The 24,152-nt window shown below is 38.6% G+C and overlaps 1 protein-coding gene across 14 annotated transcripts in view; it reads right to left on the bottom strand.

Moving 5' to 3' along the window:
- Positions 1-24,152, bottom strand: part of LOC146402252 (uncharacterized) — a 1,625,488-nt gene that overhangs the window by 863,672 nt on the left and 737,664 nt on the right. For 13 of the 14 annotated variants that reach the window (XR_014805638.1, XR_014805639.1, XR_014805640.1 and 10 more), the window contains one exon: positions 6,092-6,150. The gene's annotated coding sequence lies outside the window, so the exon portion shown is untranslated. Of the gene's footprint in view, positions 1-6,091; positions 6,151-10,627; positions 10,780-24,152 lie in introns of all 14 variants that reach the window. The other variant, XM_084959870.1, reaches the window with a different exon arrangement.

Genomic DNA, 24,152 nt, shown 5'->3' with positions numbered 1-24,152 from the left:
CCCCTTTTTTTTTTCATTTTTATATTTGAAAAGGAAGTGAATGGCCTTGGGGTATTCACTCAAAACACAGAAAACAGCACAAAATAGCCAGCAACTGGACGTGTGGCATGGGAATTCCATGCCCTTAACCATTGCCCTTTTGGTTAAGGCCACCAGGAAACTCCCCATGGGCTACGTTTTAACCTTCTTTTTGTCCCTCATGCAGTAGAAGTGCTCCTGAATTCTCATCACATTCAACATTTCTCCAGCTCCTTCACCTACCATAAACTCTTTTTGTTAAATGCTCCTTGCAAAACTCTTTTACATTTTAGTAACCATAAGCCTACTATTCTTGTTCTCTCCATCATCAACAAAATCTCTCACGACTGCCTAACACTGATGGACCACCTCCTGACTCCTCCTGAAATCTACAGGAAAGTACTCTGGGTAACACTGACTTCTCAGAATTCACTGATGGTTCTTGTTTGAAATATGGCAAAGCCACGTTGCCGTGAACTGTGGTGTAGGTCACAGATGCAGCTTGGATCCTACATTGCTGTAGCTATGGTATAGGCTGGCAGCTGTAGCTCCAACTCAACCCCTAGCTGAGGAACCTCCATACTGCAGATGCAGCCCCTCAAAATATAAAAAATTAAAAAATTTTTATGATTCGTGGCACAGTGGAAATGAATCAGGCTAGGAACCATGAGGTTGCGGGTTCGATCCCTGGCCTCGCTCAGTGGGTTAAGGATCCGGTGTTGCCGTGAGCCGTGGTGTAGGTTGCAGACTCGGCTCAGATCCCACGTTGCTGTGGCTCTGGCATAGACCAGCAGCAACAGCTCTGATTAGACCCCTAGCCTGGGAACCTCCATATGCCGCGGGTGCAGCCCTCCAAAGACAAAAAGACAAATAAAATAAAGTAAAATAAAAATGTGGCAAAGGCAAATATCGTGCTGGGCATACTAAGCTGCCACTATTTATACTGGTATCATCTATGCTTTTGAAGTAGCTCAGGATTTTGATATGGTTTCTTACCTTCAGCAGAAATAAAATTTACAACTGCCCCTACATTTAGGAATTACAGTGTGCAGTCCTTTTTACTTGCCCTTTTAGCTATTATTAAGATTCCAGGGAGTGCTACACTGCACTTTCTGGAAGCTTGGGGGAAATCATGTTGCTGTTATTTCCACAAGGAATGATGCCCTTAAAGGGACTAAGAGCAGCCAAACCTCTGTCATGGTCTAAAGAGCTATTTCCCCAAAAGACAATTTGGAGAAACTGGCTCAAGAAAGCACCACAATTGGCCTCATAAAAGGAAAAACAAAATTGGAAATTTGACAATTGTTGGTTTGATAAAAAAAAAAAATCTCTCACTTAAAAAAAGCTCAACTCAGTCCTACCCAAGATTCTAAAATTCTCACTCCTCCCCACCAAACATGCAGCAAACTCATGAATCTCTGGTGGGGAAAAACTAAAATAAGCTAAAAACGTCCCTACAGCACTTGTCCCACTTGTCTGACAAACAAGCCAAGAAAGCCTCTTTGTACTGTCCCCAACCTATTTTAACCTGCCTAATTGATCATTTGAGTTCTGGTAAGTGAATATCATACAACTTCCTTCTCCATCTAATGGATAAATATGTTATAGTCATGGCCCCTATGTTTCACACTGGATTAAAGCCTTCCTTTGCAGACAGGCTACCGCCTCTTCTGTGGCTGACGTCCTTTTGGAAAAGATTCTTCCCACCTGGGGAACTCCCCCCTCAAACTTCATCATTACTGAGGAATCCGTTTTATTAGCCAGTGTTTTAATAAGTTCGTGCTGTCTGGCCAGTTCCACAACAATTTCACTGTGCTTACCACCTATAATCCTCTAGTTTAGTCCAACATACTAAGAGCATTATTACGACTGAATTAGCGAGATTTTTAGAGGTCCAAAAACCTTGGTCAAAAGCATGGTGGTTAGTCTTTCCAAACCTCAGATCCATCCCTTTTAGAAATCAAACTCTCCTCTCATCCTGTGAGATAGTCACAGGACACCTAATGCACTTGGCTCCTGATTCTTTTGACCCACAAATTACAAAAGAAGAGATACCCCAACATTGCAAATGCCTAATTGCTTCTGTTCAAAATAACCATGTTTCAGCGGAGCGATCTTTTCACTGCATGCTCTCAGGTGATGAAGACTTTAAGCATCATGCCCTGCAGCCTGGGGATTTTGTCTATTGGAAAGGACACCTCCAGGTAACTCTCTTCTACCTTACTTGGGAGGCCCCCACTGGGTACTGTTAACCCATCCTTATGCCACCAAACTCCAGCAAACAGACTCTTGGATTCAAGTGATACACCTCAAGAAAGCAACAAACCCTGACTGAACCTGCGTATCATCTAGTGACCCGAAAGGAGACTTCCTGGAATTGAAGGAGATGATGTCCAATCAGACCACTTTCCCAAGATATCCAGACTAGGCATGTTGGAAGTTTGTTGCCAAACCTCTGATGATGCCCTAACATTTCAGATAACTTCCAAGGCCTATGATCTTGATAAAAGACTTCAGATCAAAAGTGCCCAAGAGTTCTCCTTCCTACCCCACCCTGATCCTCAAATTCGACCTCAGTAAGCTTTCTAATCGGCACTTTTTCTCTGACATGAGACACCGCAATCGGGAAGATCCTTCCTGGCATCAAGGGACAAAAGCTACTAAAACTCGAAAACTTGACTCTGGATTAGCAGTGTTTTTAGAAAAAGGAATTGATAAAAAGGAGGAAATGGGAGTTCCCATTTTCGATCAGCGGTAATAAACCCGACTAGGATCTATGAGGATGCAAGTTCAATCCCTGGCCTCGCTCGATGGGTTAAGGATCTGGTGTTGCTGTGTTGTAGGTCGCATGCATGGCTCTCATCTGGTGTTGCTGTGGCTGTGATGTAGGCTTGCAGCTACAGCTCTGATTCGACCCCTAGCCTGGGAAATTCCTCATGCTGAGGGTGAGCCCCGCCCCCAAAAAAGGAGGAAACAGTGTGTCAGGGGGAGTTCTGGTGCTCTGGAGCAACAGTAGAGCTCAAGAAGGAGAAAGACCCCTCTTCCTTTCCCGCAAGGACTCTGCCAATAAAAACACATTTACAATGGCCCTCCTACCTTCCTTTCCCTCTTTAAAAGCATCATCCTCCCCTCACCATGCAGGGACTTGCTCACCATGGTTGTAGAACCCAAAGAGCAAGACACTGCTGTTTCCAAATAAACACATCTTTGGCAAAGAAATCTCTTACAGTCTATTTGCTGTGGGTCAGTCAGTCAGCCCAGGCCCCAGCCACCTCCTTTACTGGGTTCCTCTCACTCTGGCCACTATTTCCCTGCTATCGTTACCCCAGAGCCAAGTACCAGAAAACTCAGCAGAGACTCCATGCCCCAGTGGATGATGACATTATTCTAACTAGCCAACCTAAGCCTGCTTACCTGCCTCACCCATTCCTTCCTGCAGAAGTCACTATCAAGTCTACCGTCCATTCACTCTGCCTCCTGACTGACCCTGGTGCTTCTCAGTATGGCCCTTCGTGACATGTCATGCTTGTCTGCTGTTTCTAAGGATCTGTGAGTATAAAAAACTTCTTTCAATGACAGTAATTTGCATATCTGTGTGTCTCATCATACTTCATGAAAACAAATCACAGGTACTCTTTTAAGACAACAAGGCTAGAAAGAATTAGATATGAGAGGGTGATAAGAGTGGGGTTTTATCACTGGATAATTTATCAGGGAAAATTTAAGGGGGGGGGATAAACAGTTCAGCTAATCATTTGTGAGGCAAGAATGGGAATTTAAAGGGTCTAGAGGCAGCCTTTATATAGATCAACAAGAAGTCATCTTCAAGTTTTATGTAAGTCACATGGGAAAGAGGGGATCTCTGCAATAAACAACTTCCACAAACACACAAAAAACGGAGCTTTCTTGACTGTGTTTTCCAGGAAAATGGGGCCCAAGTAAAGTTGCATGTTGTCACTGGTATTGTTAGAATAGGAGAACTCTTACCATGGCACGTCATATTATTTAACTCTTGTCTTTTTACTATTTTCTCTACCCTGGAGTGCTTTAACAGTGATTTTGGAGTGTGATGAAATAAAATCTGTGTGTAAATTATAAATCCTTGAGATTCCATTAGACTCAAAACCAACTTTGCTAAAAACAACTTAGGGGTAATACAAAGCAGAATAAAAGTTTCTTCATACAGCAATTATTGCACTCTGTCTCAGACCTCTTGTGGCATGTCAACTCCCTCATTCTACATGTTATCAGACTGGGTGTCAAAAAGGGAAAGCAAACTAGATCACTGCTCAGATTCTTTCAGCCTAACACAGCTGATTCTAAGATAAGGATATCTTGCATTTCTAACTCCATGACCCATTAAATTTCACCAAGATCTGTCTCACTTCCATGAAACACTCTGCCTCAGCCCCAATCCCACTGAGAGGAGGACATTTGGAAAAGGAGAGAAGGATGAAGAAAGAGGATGTGCCAAAAATTAGCTTTGATGTAAGAATTTGCTTCCCACAGGGTCTCAATCACCGAACAGAGAGGAAATCATAACATAATAAAATTGCATTCATGCATATTCACTTAGGATATTGTTAATATTAAATAAAATTCCTTCTAAGTCATCATGAATTAGCTAATAAACCAGCAAACAGCAATTCATATTCGAATTGTTTGACTTCCTGTCAAATGACAGCATTCTTGTACATGCAGAAAGAATGAGATAAACAACTTAACTGAGAATTAATGAATTGAGAAATACCTGAAAAGCTTTGTCTATAATCTGGGTTCTTGGAAGAACTCCAAGTAGTCTTGATTTTGATTAATATTACAATTTATCCAGTTAAAGAAGTACCTTATAAATACTCATGAAGCATTTTATTAGATGATTGTAAATACTTAAAATCTTATTTTGCAGTCCTTTTCATCACAAAGAAAAACAGGAACAATCTGTGAGCTGTTTATAATTTAGCCTTGTTCACTGACAGCAAAAGTCACACTGTTTGAAAAACAAGATGTTTCAAAACTCATTCTGCCTTTGCATGAAGTCGGTGTTCTTATGGACCTGCCCGTGTACTAATGTGACACAGAGAACTTATGCTGTGATGACCCGTAGTCTCCTACACCCTCTGGTGGCGTGGTTTCCCCAGGGCCATCATAGTAATGACTAAGGACAGACAGGGTCCACCTACAGCAACCTAGTGGACATTCGATGGCACAGTTTATGCCAGCAGCTTGGAAAGAGAGGGGCTAAAAGCAGTATCTCAAAACTGCCTCACAGAAGGTAAGGTTTGGCAAAACTTTTAAAACTTCAATCCATCTCACCCTTCTCCACTTTGCAATAACCATCCTCTCTGCTGTCCACCCCTATCACTACAACCAGGGCCTTCTGGTTTCTCCTCTTCAGAGCCATACTCTCATGATCCTAACAGTACACATCCTAACACAAAAGCAAACATATAACACATTCATTGGTCTATCAAAGGGAAAATGCAGTGACTTTTGGCGATGCTGTCCATCTACAGAACAAACGGACCTTTAATACGCCAGGACTTACCCATCTTCCCCATCTCCATTCATAAGCCCACTTCAGTTCTATGGGCTTTTGCATGCCAGGCATACTTTTGTCTCCAACATTCATTTATAAAGAAGCATGTATCAGTTGAAATTCATCTGAATCACTTTCTCTTTTTTTTCTTTGGGTCTTTTTTCATCCACTCATTTTCCACCGCAAACAAATATCCAAGAAGTCTCTACTTTCCCAACTTGATCTGATCCACTAAGTCCTATTAGAAACCAGACCCTTCCACTCAAGTCAACGTGTTCACTGTACGAAAAGTCTCCACAGGTTCTAGTATGCCCATTTTCTGATTTGATTGATCAATTATCCAGAACATTCTTCTCCAGCAACCAAGTTTCCCAAATTTGCTTCATTTTCACCATTAACTGAGAATATTTATTCAAAATATAAATCCCGAGGACTGTCATCAGCAAGATAACAGAATAGAGGGTGTTTTTTGTTGTTTTTTAACCATCATCCCCCAACACAACATTCATTTTGACAACCACCCCTGGATAAGAGTACCTTTCCGAGAGTCTAGGAGTTCAGGGAAGAAGTTTCCGCACACCATTGGAGGAAAAAATCTGCAAATAAACACATAGTAGAGAGTAAGAACAGTTTTAACTTACCTACATCACCTCTCCTCCAAAGCAGCACATCTCAGTGCCAAGAGACACCTCCTTGGCCCCCAACAATTTCTCCTATGTGGCAAAGTACCGTAGTGGGTCCCTTGCTTTCCCAGTCATGGAAGACACTGCTCAAGAAGCCCACTTATTTCTCACTCCAAACCAGAATACCAAAGTGATCAGCACCACTGGGGAATTGAGAGAAGCTAGGAGCACAGCAACCAAGGATCAGAACTCAAAAGGGCCGTCAACCCTACTGCATGAACTCCCTCAGAAAGATGCACCATAAGCTATCAAGGTCAACTTGCTTCCCGCCCCCACCATGACTAGGCCATGAGTGCCCCCAAAGCTCTGTGCACCTGGCAGGCCACCTTCCTAAACATGTGCGGGTGGTTTACAAATGCACGTTTTTGCAGATGGCTTATGAGTGAGCACCTGCAGAAAGCCAACCTGCCTGTGGGATTGGAAGAAAGCACCATCAGAGCCCTACCACAGGAAAAACAAGTAGGAGGATCTCAGCACCTGGCCTGGCTTTACAGAATTGCCAGAAGCCATCCAGCCTTAATTCACTTCCAAGAGGAAGCAAGAGATGGGGAGTAGGAACATGTGTAGAAAAGACCCAAGAGAGCCTAGGAATCCTTGGCCAGATTGACTGGAGAAGCTATTTTTCTCCTGAAGCCAGTGAGCCAAGACTGGAGGAGGTGACTCCTTCCTCAGTACAAACAGTAAAAGAGTCAAACAAATTCTGGAGCTGAAGAATGACATAAAACATGTAATAAAGAGCATCTGCAGCAAGGTTGGTCAAGCACAAGAGTCTGTGTAGTCAAAAATAAGTCATTTTCTCCCCTCAGGAGAAAAAAAAAAAAAAGATGGATGAGTAAAACACGGTAATGGTTTACTCTGATTATTCCATGATCCTTGCCCTATCAGGACAAGGACAAGATTCTGGAATTACTGGTTCATGCAAAAGTGTGTATTGCTACTGTTTAAATAATTTTGGAAAACTTATCACACCAGATTTCCCTCTGGGATTGCAGTTTTCAATTTTTTGGGTCTCATGAAAATTCTACATTCTTAAAAATAAATGAGGATGCTAATGAGGTTTTGTTTATGTGTTTAAAACAAGATATTTTTAAACTTTAGTTTATTAATTTTGCAAATAAATCCATCACAGGTTGCCTTAAACAACTTTTATTAAAGAAGCATGAGAAATGTGAAATTGTTTTACATTGCTTCCAATCTCCTTGAAGTCTCATTTAATAGAAGACAGCTGAATTCTTTTATCTGTTTCTGTTGCTTTTACAAGTCATTTTCAAGTAAATGAAAATCATTACACTTCAGAGATATGTGGTTAAAAAGTGAGGGACCTCACTGACCTCCTGAAAAGGTTGCAGGGAACCCCAAGCTTCCTCAGACCACTGTCTGAAAACCCCTACTCTGGGGAAAAAAAGGTGCATTCTAATACCTCTGAGAAATCCTATATTAAAAACCAATAAACAAAACCTGTTTAACATCCTTTAACCAACCATTACTAAAGTCATTGGAGTAAGGAAGTTTATTGAACTGAGGACATGCTATATTGGGTTTGAACTTCATGATCTTCCTTAATTAACGTCTATTTGCCTTTGTTATCATTTCCTAAATGGTTTTCCTCTTTCAGACTTCAGTTTGCTCCAGGGTTGAGTCACTTAACTTCCCTAAATGCCATTTAGGGTGTTACTTTCTCCATCTCTATCTTCCTGTGTGTAACAGGGAAGTCTGAAGAATGGGTGCTGCTCCTCTATTGGTGTAGCCAGTGGGATCTCCCCACCTTTTTTTTTTATCCTGTGACAGTTCTTGATATGTAGTAAATTCTTGCTCTTTAGTTCTCTCTTTGAGTACCATTTTTTAATTTTTTATTGTTATTTCCCTTTTTTTGTGCTGTTCAGCGTGGTGACCCAGTTACACATACATGTGCACATTCTATTTTCACACATTATCATGCTCCATCATAAGTGATGAGACATAGTTCCCAGTGTTACACACAAGATTCTCATTGCTAATCCATTCCAAAGGCAATAGTTTGCATCTATTAACCCCAAGCTCCCAATCCATCCCACTCCCTCCCCCTTGGCAACCACAAGTCTATTTTCCAAGTCCATGATTTTCTTTTCTGCGGAAAGGTTCATTTGTGCCATAGAAGAGATTCCAGATGTAAGTGATATCATATGGTATTTGTCTTTCTCTTTCTGACTTACTTCATCAAGAACCATTTTAGCTAGAAACTTAAGCATGAGTTATGTGCACAGACACTGACATTTGTTATGTACGATCATCTGAGGCAGAGTAGGAAGTAAGTTTTTATGATGCATATATTTTACTTGCTGATAAATTTCCTCCTTTATTGTTTTTACAAATGCATTCTTAACCTGAACATTCTTTCTACAACATTATCTAATCTAAACGTGGTCTGTATAAGTTTTGTAGATTAAAAAAAAGCAGTATGTCACTAATTACATAAATTACTTAAATCATTAACTGCCACAACTACCAATATCCTTTAAAGCACACTTTGTAAAATCTCTTCGAGACTATACCCAGAAGAACCTCTATTAAGATAGTGTTGGCAATCTCTGGTGGGTCACTCAATGCTCCCGAAATCACCTCATTAGTAAGTTGTCAACTATCCATCTAGAGTCTACATTTCTGTTTTAACAACAACAAATGTAGTCCATCATTTTATATAAACCCATTGGGTAAAAACTTAATGCTAATATGGAAATGCATGCAGAAAACAGATCTATTTCTCTGACAATTATTAATTAAACAAGGTTCGTAATTTTTTTCTAAAACAATCACTCAATTTTGTTCAATTTCTGATAACATGTTTAGAAGATAAAGCAAACAAAAATTAACCAAGTTAGAGAAGATGCTGAACTCTGAGGTAGGTACATGAGCAAAGAAAAAATCTATTTCTCCTACTGAGAAAATTTTCCTTAAATACTTATATAGGAATGACTTATCAAGAAAACTATGAGAGACAGGGGAACAAACTGATTAGTTCAATTAGTACATTGATTATCCCACGCAAGGCACTATTACATGTGTATTGAGGAATTCAGAGTAGAATAAACTACAGTCTGTGACCACTTGGCACTTATGATCTAGTGGGTAACAGAAGACTGTACACAACTAAAATTGCCGAATCAGATTACTGTTATTGCAAATATTAAAGTATACCGAATGAATAAAGAGGGGAAAACAGGTAATTCCAGTGAGGACTAAGGAACAATTTTGAGAGAAAGTGGTATTTGATCTAGTTTTTATACAACAGACTCAAGTCAAGACTCTAAGTTGATAGTACGAATATAAGAAAATGCAGGGTAGGTTTAGGTATATTTTGGGGAAGTTTCTGCTTCAAAGAATTGTTGATTATATGTGAAGCATATTTTTCCCTAAGGACCTGTATTCACTCACAAATAGATTAAGGACTTTATAGGTCAGAAGTCATTCGAACTCAGTACGGATGAGCAGTTGTCAAAAGTTAATAACTCACACTGATTATTTATGATCCCATTGAAGTTTCTTTAATTAAGCCAGCTTTCATAATCCCTTTCTAATGCCTTGTCAACTCGATTTTTATCTCTGTAAGCACGGGAGGCCAGAGACCAGAGGATCTGTTATGAGGCTCAAGCTCATACCAAAGAGTTTTAGATTTCCATCGACAATTGATTGCTAGCTACCCACTCAGCAGGGGTTATGGTAAGAACTAGTCTCTCTGACTAAAGTCTTCTGAGAGTTTGGTACAGCATCTCCCACTTCTGAACTTGGACCAGTCTCCCTAATGCTGCTAGACAATCCTTTGGCTCTGTTCAATGCAGGAACCTCAAAGAAAAGTCTTAGCCTCTTGACTCCATCAGGCCATCATCTTTTACAGCCTTTTCGGTCTTAGTACATCCACCTCGATGGGCCCAATGATGTCCTTGATCATGAATTTACTAGGGCTTGGCAACGTTTTCTGTAAAAAGCCAGATAATAAATATTTAGGCTTTTCAGATAATACACAGTTGGTCTTTGCTGCAATTGCTCTCCTCTTCACTCTAGCACAGAAGCAGTCACGGACAATATATATAAATGAATAGGAATAGCCCAATTTCACACAGGGGCTGGCTATAGTTTCTGATTTCCTGCTCTAAGCTTTCTCATTTGTGAAATGAAACCCTTCGTAAGATTCTGGTAAAGAAAAATTAAGAGGAAAAGAAAAAAACTAAAGGGTCCAAAGAGAAAGCACATCAAGAGATTATAGCTTCACACTAACAATGCCCTAAAAAGAAAAGGGAAATAAAACTAACAGGTATTAGACTGCACCCTGCAGGCCTGAGAGCCTTGTAGTTTCCCAATCCAAAGACAGTGACAGAGACATCAATAGTTTATGAAACAGCTGACTCTTACCGACCTGCAGCCAGCGGCTGGAGCTACACCCCACCGTGCAGGACGGAGATGGGGCAGAATGTGAGTATGCGCCTGACTCCTCAATGGAGAAGGAGGCTTCCTTTTATAGTGAGAATCGACATCAGATGGGCTCAGTTACCAGGGATTCGTTAAGTCCTACAGTTAAAGGAAGAAGATTGGATAGTTGTGTGAATGAAGCAGGACCTGGTCGAGCAGGGGATGCTCAGAGAGCAAGACAACAGCCACCTTGAAAGGCCTGATGGTACCACAGGTAACAAAAACAAAAGGGAAAAAGCCATTGCGCCTCATCATTTTCATTTTTCTATCTGAAAACAGAGTTTGCCAAACATCCCCATCATTAGATTTCGCTGGGACTCTCGTTAGCTATGTAGATTCTCAGGCTCTTACTCAGATCTCTTGAGTTAGGGTCTCCAGGGCGAAAGCTGGCGATTCCTTTGTTTAACAAGATTCCAAGGTGATTCTCATAGACACTCAAGCTTAAGAATTGTGGTATGGTCTCAAGAGCTTTCTCTGCTTCTTTAGTTCCCTAATTGTTGACTATTCTCAATGAAGAGGGCAGGTGTTGTTCAATACCCTTTGAATGGATGGCTTGGTCTGTTAACTTGCTAAACTTACTCTCACCCCTCAGGCATTGGTCTTTGACTCTATTCACGACAGTTAAGGACCACCTCCACCAGCAGATGCATCTGATGCTGATGTCAAGACCCAATCAGGACTGGAAACCCATGGCTTTTTACTTAATAGATTTCCTCTTCTTAGACGTGGGATGAGCATTAAGGACACAATTTGTATTAAGATCCTTAAGAGCACCTCTTTCCTGTGTGTATCTCTTCAAAGTAATACAATTTGGATTCTTGGAATATCCCACTGGCTGGGGGAAAAAAATCAGGAGAAAATAAAACTTCTAGGCAAACATGAATTGTAAACCATAACAAAATAAAATCCCTAGAAGGGAACGCTTTCGGTTCCTCTATGCTTTAGGCAAACACAAACGTACAATGCGTAAAGAAAGGTCTTATTCTACCCTTTTTTTTTTTTTTTTGGTCTTTTTAGGGCCACACCCTTGGCACAGGGATGTTCCTAGGCTAGGAGTCAAATAGGAGCTGTAGCCACAAGCTACAGCAAAGCAGGATCTGAGCTGCCTCTGCAACCTACACTGCAGCTCATAACAATGCTAGATCAATGCTGGATCCTTAACCCACTGAGTGAGGCCAGGAATTGAACCCACTTCCTCATGGATACTAGTCAGATTTGTTTCCACTGTGCATCTTCATGGATGCTAGTCAGATTCGTTTCTGCTGAGCCATGATGGGGACTCCCTTATTCTGCCTTTAAGTCAAAAAGAAACTCGCTTGATTTTTTCTGTTTTGTTTTGTTTTTTATAAATAGACTCAATCACCATGCAACCAGATACTGAAAACATCAATTTAAAGACTTAGTAAATTTGAGAAAGGTAATGTTATCAAGTGGACAGAGTCTTAATAATTTTAAAAGAATTGACAAAAGACTTGTGAGTAATGGTAAATATTCTCATAATCTGATATGTTCCTGCCAAAGTGATCTTATATATTATTTTTTTTTCTTTTTTTATTACTCAAATGAATTTATAACATCTGTAGTTGTATAATGATCATAACAATCCAGTTTCACAGGATTCCCATCCTATAATCTTATATATTCTTTTAAGCCAATTTGATCTTAAAAGCAAAGTTCAATACAAGTTGGACTCAAATTTAATTTATTTTTGTCCTAGGGATGGATTTTAGAAGTGACTTTTTGTTTTCTTTAAGAACAGCTTTGAATGATCTCCTCTTTAAGGATACAGAAAAGGTGTTACAGTCTTCTGTTATTTCTTTGTTAATCACCTATGAGTTGTGAATTCTATTAAGTAATCTTAATCTCATTTTTTTCTTGTCTACTTTTCTCTGTTCGACTTTGGGATTTATGCAAATCTCTTCAAAAATAGACCATCTTGCTTAAGAATGACACTCTTTTTCTTTCTTTCTTTTTTCCTTTTTGTTGTTGTTGTTGTTGTTGTTGTTGTTGTGGTTCTCTACTTCTGTCAGCCAGGTTTCTTGATCCAGTCACTTTTGGTCTAGAAGCTCAAGTTCATCTTGAAGAAAAGTTATTTATTTCTCAGGGGATACGATTCTATCATTTTTATCTCTCCTGAAACAACCTGTTGAAAGAGATTTCTGGGGACTAATTTATATGACTTCCAAAGTATGACTCTGAGGGCATGAGCATTAATTGAAAGATTATTTTTATCACCTTGTGCTCTCCTTTAAAAATAAATGACATTTTCCCTAGATTTAATTCAACTTTTGCTTTTGACTAAGGTATTAAATGTCAGAAATTATATTTCTCCATATATGTATGTTTAATAATTCTTTAACAAATGCAATTAATCTTAAGAGACTCAGGTTATGATGCACTTCTTTTAAGGCCACAAAATAAAACAGTCATTTTTGATGAAGTAGAAGGTCCCTGGAAGTCCTTTAGCCTTAAGCAATTAGTTCACAAATGCACATACCCATGAAACACAGACATTTTTGAAGGCTATGTACACAAACTGTCAAATAGTTTGGACTTAAGGTATGCAGTACCAACAAATCTAAGAATTACAATTGACATATAAACATCTAACTTCAATAAGAGAAAGTTATAATAACTGTTACACTAACATTTGTTGAGTAGTTGTTAAGTTCTAAGCCTGGTTCCCATTTAGTTTAATTTCTTTTTTTTTTAATTTCATAATTACAAAAACCTATTTAGATATTCTTATTCTCCTCAACTTATATAAACTGCCCAAAGTCACACATCTCCCAAGTAGTTGAGCCAGAATTCAAATTCAAGTACTATAATTCAAAAACTTCTCTTTAGGCCCACATTATACCTAGATATCTCAAGAAAAAAAAATTAAGTAAAACTGTTCCTCATGGCTCTATCCTGTCCTCTCTCCAGAGCTGAATATGTTTGTCTATAGGAAAGGATTTGGATGATGGCATCTATATTAGATACAGGTTTGTACCACTAAGACTTGCTTAAAGAATTCATCTCACCAGTACTCTGTTTTGGAACAGCTTTTGCATGACAAGCTCCATTTTATCTGTAGAAGATGATACTGCAACTTGCTCAAGTTCTTTGGACTTCTCTTTCAAAAAATCAATTAATTCAGCAAATATTTATTCATGAATGATTGAAATATAAACTCAGGAAATGAACCAAGGACTCTTCAAATGAAAATATCCAAAAGTTATATACCCAAATCAAAGTAATAGGAGGGAAAAAAAAAAACCTAGGTAAAGTATAATATTTTCCACCTCAAAAGCAAAAACTAAATTCTACCATTTCATAGCTCAAGAGCCCTTTTTTTTTCTTGCCCTCCTTATTCACGCATACACATACACACCAACCCATGTGTCCACACACACAACCTGTCAGTAAGTGCTCAATCCTAGAGGAAGTTCATTCTATGTAGGGAACTGTGCGCCCTATGTGTCCCTGCAGGACATGATTCCAGTTTATGTTTATATATTGCTGGTGTGAAGAGTTTCATCATCTAGTTCCATCAACAACACCACAATGAACCTCTGCCAGAGCAAGACAGTGGTCATTTAAGTAAAATTCTAGAGTATAAAGCATTGAGCGTTCCATTTCCTGTCTTCTGCACTGAAAGTGTTGATCTGTCAATTCTTTAAAGTCCCTTTGGTATTTAAATGTCTGATTTATCCTGATACATTTAAGTATTACAATTAAACATAAAGTTTCTTAAAAATCCAAGAAAATCACAAATAGTCTGGGTACCATTTAACCACTGAAGACATATGGAAACTTGGGTGCAATCAACTCAATTTGTTTCTTGTCAATTTCTTCGATGTTTATTTGTAAGATTTTATTAAAATGATCTGATAGATGAAAGCCTAAATTGATCAATCGCAAGGAGATCAATTTGGTGTCATTGGGGAGAAGAAGAAAAAATTAGCCACAAATTCTATTCATACACCTGCCTTCAGAATTCCTTTGGGAACACATTCTGCATATCCAAGTCAACCAAACTCACTTTGAGGTCAAGGACTACTTCAGGTGAGCTTCAGCAGAAAGAATTCTACCATCTGTTTGATATATTATTCATTTAAAATATTCAAAGAATTGCAGATGCCAACAGAGGACATTAGATTGAATGCAAGGCCTCCTATGCATATTCAATCAGCTTTATATATCCTTTATGAATCAAAACAAAGTGACTAAATGAGAAAGTACAGAGAATGGGCCACAGTGAACAAGAGGATGCCTGAAGTCTTCTGAGTGAAATCTAAATAACATTAGACCACAGAAAGATCTTCAAGGTCAAGTATGACAAGGACATTTAATCTTATACCATGGGGACTAGAATCTTCTAAAAAGTTTTTTTTTCATACTTGAGATAAGTTTTTTTTTCATACTTGATCTAAAATGTAGCTTTTGTCAGTCCTTGAACTTATAGTGTGCCAAATGATGCCCTTTTTCAATTTTAAAGTCTTCCAAGAGATTTTATATTGGCAAAATATTTTCTGTCCTATGTTATTCCCAATTAAATAATAGCAAATATGTGGTTAACAGAAGAATGAAGACTCTGGACCAAGTATGTACCAGTATGTATGTGTGTATACGTCTTTGTGTGTGCATGTATACTCATGTGCATTATACATGCATATATACTTTATATGTTTTATATTAACTTATAATTAATGGATAAAAATCACAAATTCAATATATTATAACTGGCAGAATAACTCTTTTAACAATTATCTTCATAAATTAGCTGGTTGTACATAAAATATTTCAATTGGGTTGTATATTAATTAGCCACCTCTGAGAAGGATAATACACTTGTATGAACAAAGCTGAAATGAACACTGGGTTTTAAAAAAAAATAAAAATAAAAAGCATGTGTAAGCATCTTAGTTTGTTCTCCTACTTAACTAGCTTGCTTTCTGGTTTCCTCATGAAAATTTCCAAGTCTAAAATTTGTACTTATTATACAAAGGGGTAGTAATGCCTATAAAATCACTCCAGGTCAAAGGGAACCTCTTTTTCTCACTTTCCCTACCAAACATCAACTTTCTTCATTCAACTAAAGTGATTTCATCATTTTTCATGCACTTTAAGTCCTTCTTTAACCAAATACTAGCAGTTTCAAAGCTATGGAACCACAAATAAGTAAAAAAATAAATAAAACAAAGCCATGCATAGTGAAAATAGTTGTCTTGAATCCCATGCACAAGGACTTGGATGCATTCATGCATAGGTTTATGATGCATCTCGAACATTCTTTGGGCCAGCAGTGCACTGATGGCTGTGAATACTGGCAACAAGAGTATCAGGAAACTAAAAATAGCCAACATGCTGTGCCTACTTAGAAGAGGGGCAAATCTACCCTACGGAGCTATAAACACTACAGGTGTTCCAATCATGGATTTAGAACGGTTAACAATATTGACCTCAGCCTGTGAACAACTAAGACAATTTATTTAGGAATTGTGTGTTTGATGCTCCACTCTAATCCCAGCCTCTGGAACCGTAGCGCTCATTAATCTATTTAGCAAATATTTATTGACCTTCCCTCACAAATAAAAGCCTCTGTGTTAGGTACAGTTGGCATTAGAATGCAGGAGGGTGTGCATCTGTGTATGCATTCATGTGTTCATATATATATATATGCATGTATGTTTGTGAGTCTGTTCTGTGATAGTAAATATTTCATCACACATATAAAATATAAAAAAGAGATAAAATTGTTTCCCAAAGAAAACATTTTTTTCTTCATTTCTGGTGTTTTGCTAACCCACTGAAATGATCAAAGAATCAGCAGCCAAATTATTACTTAAATGTTAATCATCAGTATTACTTAAATTATCTCCTGAAGTTCCACCTCCCCGATGATCAGTGATCTCTAACTTGTTCACTTGGCAGGTTTTTCATGATAACTACACTATTGCCTTTTTAGCTTTTAGCAACTTTAGAATATCTACACTAATTTATCTCCGTTTTGGATATAAATCACATGATATCAGTAATAGCTCTGATTATAGATCTGGTTTTACTTTCAAATCCAGTGACAGGATTTGGTCTGATTTATTTGGACTTCTGAGTGTCCTGCACTATTTGCTTGATAAGTGCCCTACACCGGAGCTGTGCTGTATCATGTTCGCTGGTAGATGTATTTTTCCTACAAATTGAACTATACTTGCTTCTTTCCTCTCAGAAAGATTTATTTTGAGGTGGCATGGCTCCTATGAAGGACCCATGTGCTCAGGGAATGATACCTTCTGTTTAAATAGGTACAAATATAAGACTTTATATCATTGTCTTCCATAATTATCACCTGTCTGCATTTTTTAAAAAAATCACAGGTTCTTACACAGAATTTGAAGCTACCATTTCCTACCCAATACCTGAATTTCCTCTGCTAATTCCCCACCCAAAGGTCATGCAGCCATCTGTTCAACCACCACCAGTAATGGGGCAGTGTTCCTTTCCTCTCAGGAAGCAAGCAGTTAAGCTATTCCCAAAGATAAAATTATTAGATTGTACTTCTTTAATCAACTGAGAATATGCCTTACTTTTTGACTCAGGTTTTTCATTCTAATGGCACACAAATTGTAACCCTCCACTTACTGAATAAATCTTACTTCACTTAGTTAGGTATGACCTCCACTGAAAAATATGTGCTGCAGTGCACCCCAGTCCTCACGAGGATGGGTAGACCCCTCAGAGATAGCTCCCTGATGACCAGGACCACAAGTTACCAGTTCTGTTGCAATTCAGTAGAGAAGCCACCTGTACTTTGATAGTTTGTTCATCTATTAGAACTCAGAAACATGCTCATACGAAAGGCTTGATACTAGGAACTCTGCTGATATTATCTCCTTTGTCAGAAGTTTCCCTTGGCAAGTTCTTAAGTGAACAGAGGAAAAATTTCAATAAATGCACAAAAAAGATCCATCATCAAGGTGAGCTGTATCAGGTGCCCAAGTGATGCCATCCTGACTTGGCTCAGTGTGTGAGTTTGATTTTGTCAAGTGCTTCTTTGACGCATTTAGGGAAGATGATCACTGGGAACTCCACGCTCACAGCCTGTGACCCCAGCAAATGCGCTCTCTTTCCTATTGTCCAGGTGTTACCACAGTGCCTGAAAGGACCCTGATCACCCCAGGCAAAGGACATGGCACTGTCCAACACCACCACTGGGATGGAGAGATAAAATTCTCAAAAGGAAAGAAATCTGGGCAATCCACCTAGCTCCATGACACAAAGGTGCGAAATTTCAGGATGAATGAGTAAACAAGAAGAGAATGTCACCGGTGTCTCATATAGTCCTGAAGTGTGGCTTTGCTTAACAAGGGGGAAAAGTGAAACTTCCCTTTTTCTTCTTGGAATGTTTGGGAGAGGAGGACAGCTCAACAGCTGTAGAAATTACATTGTTCTTTCATCTCCTGGCATAATACCAATCTCATCTCCTCCACCTGAAAGACTTCATGCAGTAAAGTCAAGGAGAGAATAAGGGAGTGGGGTCTCGATAAAGGAGCTAGAAGAACACAATTTAGCAAGACGCCAGTATGCCAAAAACCAAGACCAGATAAGTGTGCAAGCAGGAACCTGGAGATCAGCACAGGGTTACCTCAGAGCAGGTTTAAAAAACTCCCATGAAGTGGAATCTAAAATACGGCACAAATGAACCTATCTACAAATCAGAAACTCACAGGCATAGAGAACAGACTTGCGGTTGCCAAGGTGGAGAGAGGAGGGAGTGGGACAGGTTGGGAGTTTGGGATTGGTAGATGCAAACTACTGCATTTAGAATGCATAAACCACAGGGTCCTACTGTATAGCACAGGGAACTATGTCCAATCTCCTGGGATAGACCTGGATGGAAAATAATATTTAAAAAGACTGTATGTATATATTTAAAAAAATTCCCAGCTGTAAGAAAATAGCTGTCCCTATTACACCCGGACAAAGTTAGTTTCCACAGAAAGATTTCTAAATATTCTGTACTCTACCACAATACGTCTATGTGCCACCATCCTAGACACCAGATTCTTTTATAAAAGGTCACTTGGGTTCATACCCCGTCCTCTATTAAAGCATAAACACAGGATTATGTCTAGATGTCCTTAGGTAACCAACCTTGCCTTTGTCACCCACCAATACTTTACTCAGCGATTGGCCTACAGTATTTGCTCAGAAAATGTTAAGCCAAAAGACTGAAAATCTTGAACTAGATGACTTTGAAAGTCTTGATCATTTCTTAATATAGGTTTCTACTTGCGTAATTTGGCAAATTCATGAAATTTGTATCAGATCCTTTTTACTGCTTGGGTTTCCGTTTTGTTTTAGAAGAAAAGCACGTTTTCAGAGCTACGAACTGGTGAAACTCTCTTCTAACACCGTAGTATGGCCATGTTTGATTTTTCAAAGAATTTCCAGGACATTTCTTCCTCAAAGCAATTCTGTCCTTGTGGTAGATAATACTGCCACGTGTTTCAGATGATGGAGTGGGCTCATTACAGGGCCTTAGAAAAACGCCGAAACAATTGAGCATCAGTGATTCAGCTGGAACTTATTTCACTCTCCCATTCTGAATTCTGACTGGGAAAAACATTCAAATGCCTCCTCTGAATAAAATATAGGGGAAAAGATACTGTCGACAGAAAAAAGCCTTCCTGTCTAAAGCCTGCGCCAAACAGGAGTAATGACAAAAAAGAATGCCTAATTATATAAAGTTTACTGCTTAATTTAAAAGCCTTTCTATTGTACAGGATCCTTTTAATTACTGCTGCGAACTGCTATCTCCTGTGATCTTTCATGTGTACTGCCATCTGTTTTTAAAATACCTTATGATCTTGAAATAACACTGCATGCAATTCGCTGTCTTTTATTCAGTCTACGGGGACAATACGAAAGACCCCACACACTGGGACTGCAGATCTCAGGCCTTTCTATGAAAGAAGGAAAACAAAGTCAACTACAGAAACCCGGTAGTCCTCAAACTTCATGTAGCCTGTAGCCTCTGGATTAATAAATTGTAGAAAACAGTCCCGCCACTAATTAGCTGCATGACATTAGGTAAGTTAATGTATCTTGCTGATTTTCAGGTTTCTCTCTTGTGTAAGGAAGAGAGAGACTACATGAAAACCTAAGGACTGGTGGACTCCAACATTGTGGGGTGTTGCCTAAGAGTTTTTGCTCTGTCTGCAAACAGACACAGACACACACAATTAAATCAAGGCTTTGACATGATCACAAAATAAAATCTTAGCTCAGTAGTTAATTCCAGGCTTTCTTTTAGAACATTCAGACTTTCTTTGGTTAGTGAAATAATACTTTAGTGGAAAAATGCAAACAAAAGCAACTCTTAATTAATTGCACAAAAAAAAATGTGTTATTATGTTAGCATGTTATTGCATATGTTTATGTTATTTGGCATGATGGAGCATAGGGATTAATTAACTCGACAACAATAAAAACTCAAAACTCAAACTATGGTAAGGGTCTATAAAGTGAAGGAAGTTGAGCAAATCTAAGCTTATGTCTTTATTAAAGCTTGCAGCTTTCCCTTGCACATAGTAGATGCTAAATAAATACTTACATAGAATTTCTTTAAAACTTCATAATTTCATGACAATAATTATTTAAATGGAACAGGCAGGTTAATACATAATGAAAGAGTGCAGCCTGCTGAGTACCTGATATATGGCAAAACTAAACTTTGAATTAATTAATCTATTTATTTGAACAAAGGAAATTGGTCAAAATATTTGTTTAAAAGGCTCAGCTTTTTTTTTCCATCTGGAATTATATTATGAACATTCTAAGGAAATAATTTTAAAATATGCAAAATATATACATGTAAGAGTCATGAACCTACAGATTAATAATAGCAAAATATTTGATACAATTTGTTAAAAACTGGGTTATTATGGTAATCATGGGGCACTTATATGATGTACTTTTAAAAGGGTAACGATATATACAATAGTTATTGGTGTTTTGTTGTTGTGCTTTTAGAGCTGCAGCTGTAGCATGTGGAAGTTCCCAGGCTAGGGACTGAACTGGAGCTACAGCTGCAGGTACACCACAGCTCAGAGCACACAGGATCCTTAACCCTCTGAGCGGGGCCAGGGATTGAACCCACATCCTCATGGACACTAGTGAGGTTCATTTCTGCTGAGCCACAATCGGAAGTCCCAATAGTTATTGTTAAATAAATGAAAAACTAGAATAGAAATGGTACAATTATTGCCTGCCACTGATCTAAATCTAGATATATAATTTGCTAATATAATACATTAAAATATTACGTGTGCTATATTTCCTTGTTTTATTGTATAATTAATTACATTTGTTGCATTTACTATTCAATATATTACATATAACATAATAAAATGAAATTATTATATAAGTAACAAATCAAAATTCTTTAATATTAACATTAGCTATCTCAGGTTCTAGAACTAGGGATTGATTTTATTTTTCCTAAGCGTTACAAATTTACTCTGCATAAAAATTAAAAAGAGGAGTTCCTGCTGTGGGACAATAGGATGGGCCGCATCTCTGCAGCACCAGGATGCAGGTTCCATCCCCTGCCCAGCACAATGGGTTAAAGGATCCAGTGTCACCACAGCTACCGAACTAAAGCTCAGATCTGATCTCTAGCCCAGGAATTCCATATGCCATGGGGTAGCCAAAGGAAAAAAAAATTAAAAATATTTTTTACTGATTTATTTTTTACATACTTCTATTTTAATTTTAGTACCGCTACCCATTATTTGTGGGGCTTCAACAATTCAAGGGCTCTTCTGTTTCTTCTCTGCAAAATGCAGGGAGAGGCTCAAGTGAAAATTACTTGCACCAATGATCTAATCAAAGGAGTGAACCAGCCAAATGGAACAGATTTTCACCCAACCATTATGCAATCTTTGTGGAAAGATAGGTTGAAATACCTATTAATTCTGGAAGAATGCTTGAACTGCACAGGTATACCACTGATTCACTATAAGTCCCTTTAGTGTAGAAAGTACAAACTCAAATGTCTACAAAGAATGGAAAGTATTGCAGGGAATGCAGGTGATTGAAGCCAGCCATAAAGTGAAAGAGACGAGTGTGGCAGGGCAGAAAGTACATCCTCCTGGTGTCCAAAGGTACAGACCTAAGTAGCCCCCACTGACTGTTGGCCAAGTGGAAGCGTGGGCTCTCAATGGCTAAATCATTGACAAGAAATCTAAAGTTTTTGGTACTTTCTCTGTGTTGACCCCCGAATGACCTAAAGCCTGGTTGGTTTTGATGAAAACAGGGATTCCGCTGAGGGAGATGGCCCCTCCCAGGCAACACCATGGAGAAGGAAAGAGTAGAATAATAACCCTAACATTGCTGTCCTCTCTCCCCTGCTCCCTTGGATCCAGCCAGAGCTCCTCATCACTCAAGCCCCAAAAGAAGCTGGACATGGAGGGGGCCCACTGACGTGGTCATACAGGCCAGCTCCTTGGAAGGAGAGCAACATGAATAAGAGGATTCCCCAGGGAGTGGGGATCTGCAGGGCCAAGAGGGGGATACTGGGGACAAATCTAAATGACTGTTCATAAAATATCAAAGCCAGAGTTTATCTCAACACCTCTTTGCACTTCTCAGGTACCCTGCTCTTTTTCATTCCATTCAGGTTATTTATAACCAAATACAATCATTTTGCCAAAGTGTAACCAAAGATAAATTAATGTATGACTTTATAGCACCACAATCTAACAGGCTGTTAAACAGCATGATCGAATTAAAGGTCCTGAAAATGGCATAACTAATGGCACTGTCTTGGAAAAAAAAATATTGCTAATGCAGAGGTTCATGAAATGTGTATGAACCGTATAACATATTCATGCCCTATTACTGAGAATTTCAAAGTGTCTCACTGCTCAAGATAATAGGCCTTGATTCAATTCAGTCTGATGTGGCATGAATTTCATGTGCTAATTAGTAAAGCAGTTCTTAATGATTAAGGGGAAAAAATCAGATAACATTTGATTGGAAACCCAACTGTCAGAGATAAAACATAGCTACAACCGAGGTTAGAATGAATGCCATTCATTTTGAATTCAGGTGTCTTAATTATGATAATTAATGATTGTATTCTTTCTATAAATGAATTCACCCAACATGATAAGCATATGGTAATTAAAGTGCTTTTTTAGTGTAGGAAATTTAAACAAATGACATCAATAATAAGCATGTCCTTTCTTGCGTTTTGAGTTTAGTTTCCTATCAAAGTCTGTTTTCTCCCTTAGTCATTTATGAGTTTTATATACTGTTAGTGCTTTAATAGCAAGTATATTTCCAAGAGTTGATATCTGTTGACATTGGATTTCTGGCAAGAATGTAAATTATTTCCCATCCACTGAAGTTGTAGATAGTGAGTTCATTACTCTATAAGTGCTATGGAAGTTTGCTAAAAATAGTGTTGGATTTATCAGATGCCAGTGCCTAGAGTTAAAAAAGAAAAATAAGTAAGTGACCCAGTAGATACAGGTTAATATAGATAGCATTACATAAGGATGATTACATAAAACTTGATAGGTCATTTAAATTCTGAATATTCTGAGTGTAATCTAATCACAGGAAATGGTTTTTAAAGGCTCACATTATTATTGCAAAGTTTTTCACACTGACACACTATTGATCCAGACTTCATCACCTCTTGACTGGCCTACTGCAATAACTGCCTTGCCTCTATTATCTCCCAACCCCATTCCTACGCATGTTACCCAATACTTTTTCCTTGCTTCAGTTGATATTAAAGAGCCTCATCTTCCATTATTATTCTCCCTGTATCTTACTCTCCTGATCAGTTTGCTTGATCATCTTTAAGTCACTTTTATGCTACCTTGGAAGTCCCCTCCTCCTCCACCTGATTTGGCTCCATTCTTTGGAAAGATATTTGCACACCTTCTGAAAGACCCTTCAGAGATATCTCTGCTATCCCTTATTTGAATATCACAGTAAACATATTCACACTTTTCTTCCTTACAAGAGGGGAGATACTTGAGTATATAAGTATCCTCTCCTCTCCTCAATGGCTAGAATGTGTTTTGACATAAGATAGATGTTCAAACAATATCTTCAGTAGTCAGATGGATCAATCAATTGCCTACCTTTAAGGAACTGTATTGTTCATTTTTTTTTATTTTTTTGCTTTTTAGGGCGATACCCACTGCATGTGGAAGTTCCCAGGCTAGGTCAAATCACAGCTATAGCTGCCAGCCTACACCACAGCCACAGCCACAGCAATGCAGGATCTGAGGCATGTCTGCGACCTACACCACAGCTGATGGCAATGCCGTATCCTTAACCCAATGAGTGAGACCAGGGATTGAACCCACACCCTCATGGTTCCTAGTCAGGTTCGTTAACCACTGAGCCATGAAAGGAACTCCTGTATTGTTCATTATTTAAGGTTTATTCTTTTATATATAGGAGAG

Source organism: Sus scrofa, chromosome 6 (assembly GCF_054392235.1).
Source record: "Sus scrofa isolate SSC_HxYL_T2T_F1_AM1 chromosome 6, Sscrofa_HxYL_maternal_Yorkshire_Landrace_v2.0, whole genome shotgun sequence".
NCBI lineage: Eukaryota > Metazoa > Chordata > Mammalia > Artiodactyla > Suidae > Sus > Sus scrofa.
This window is presented reverse-complemented; position numbering and strand designations above follow the sequence as displayed.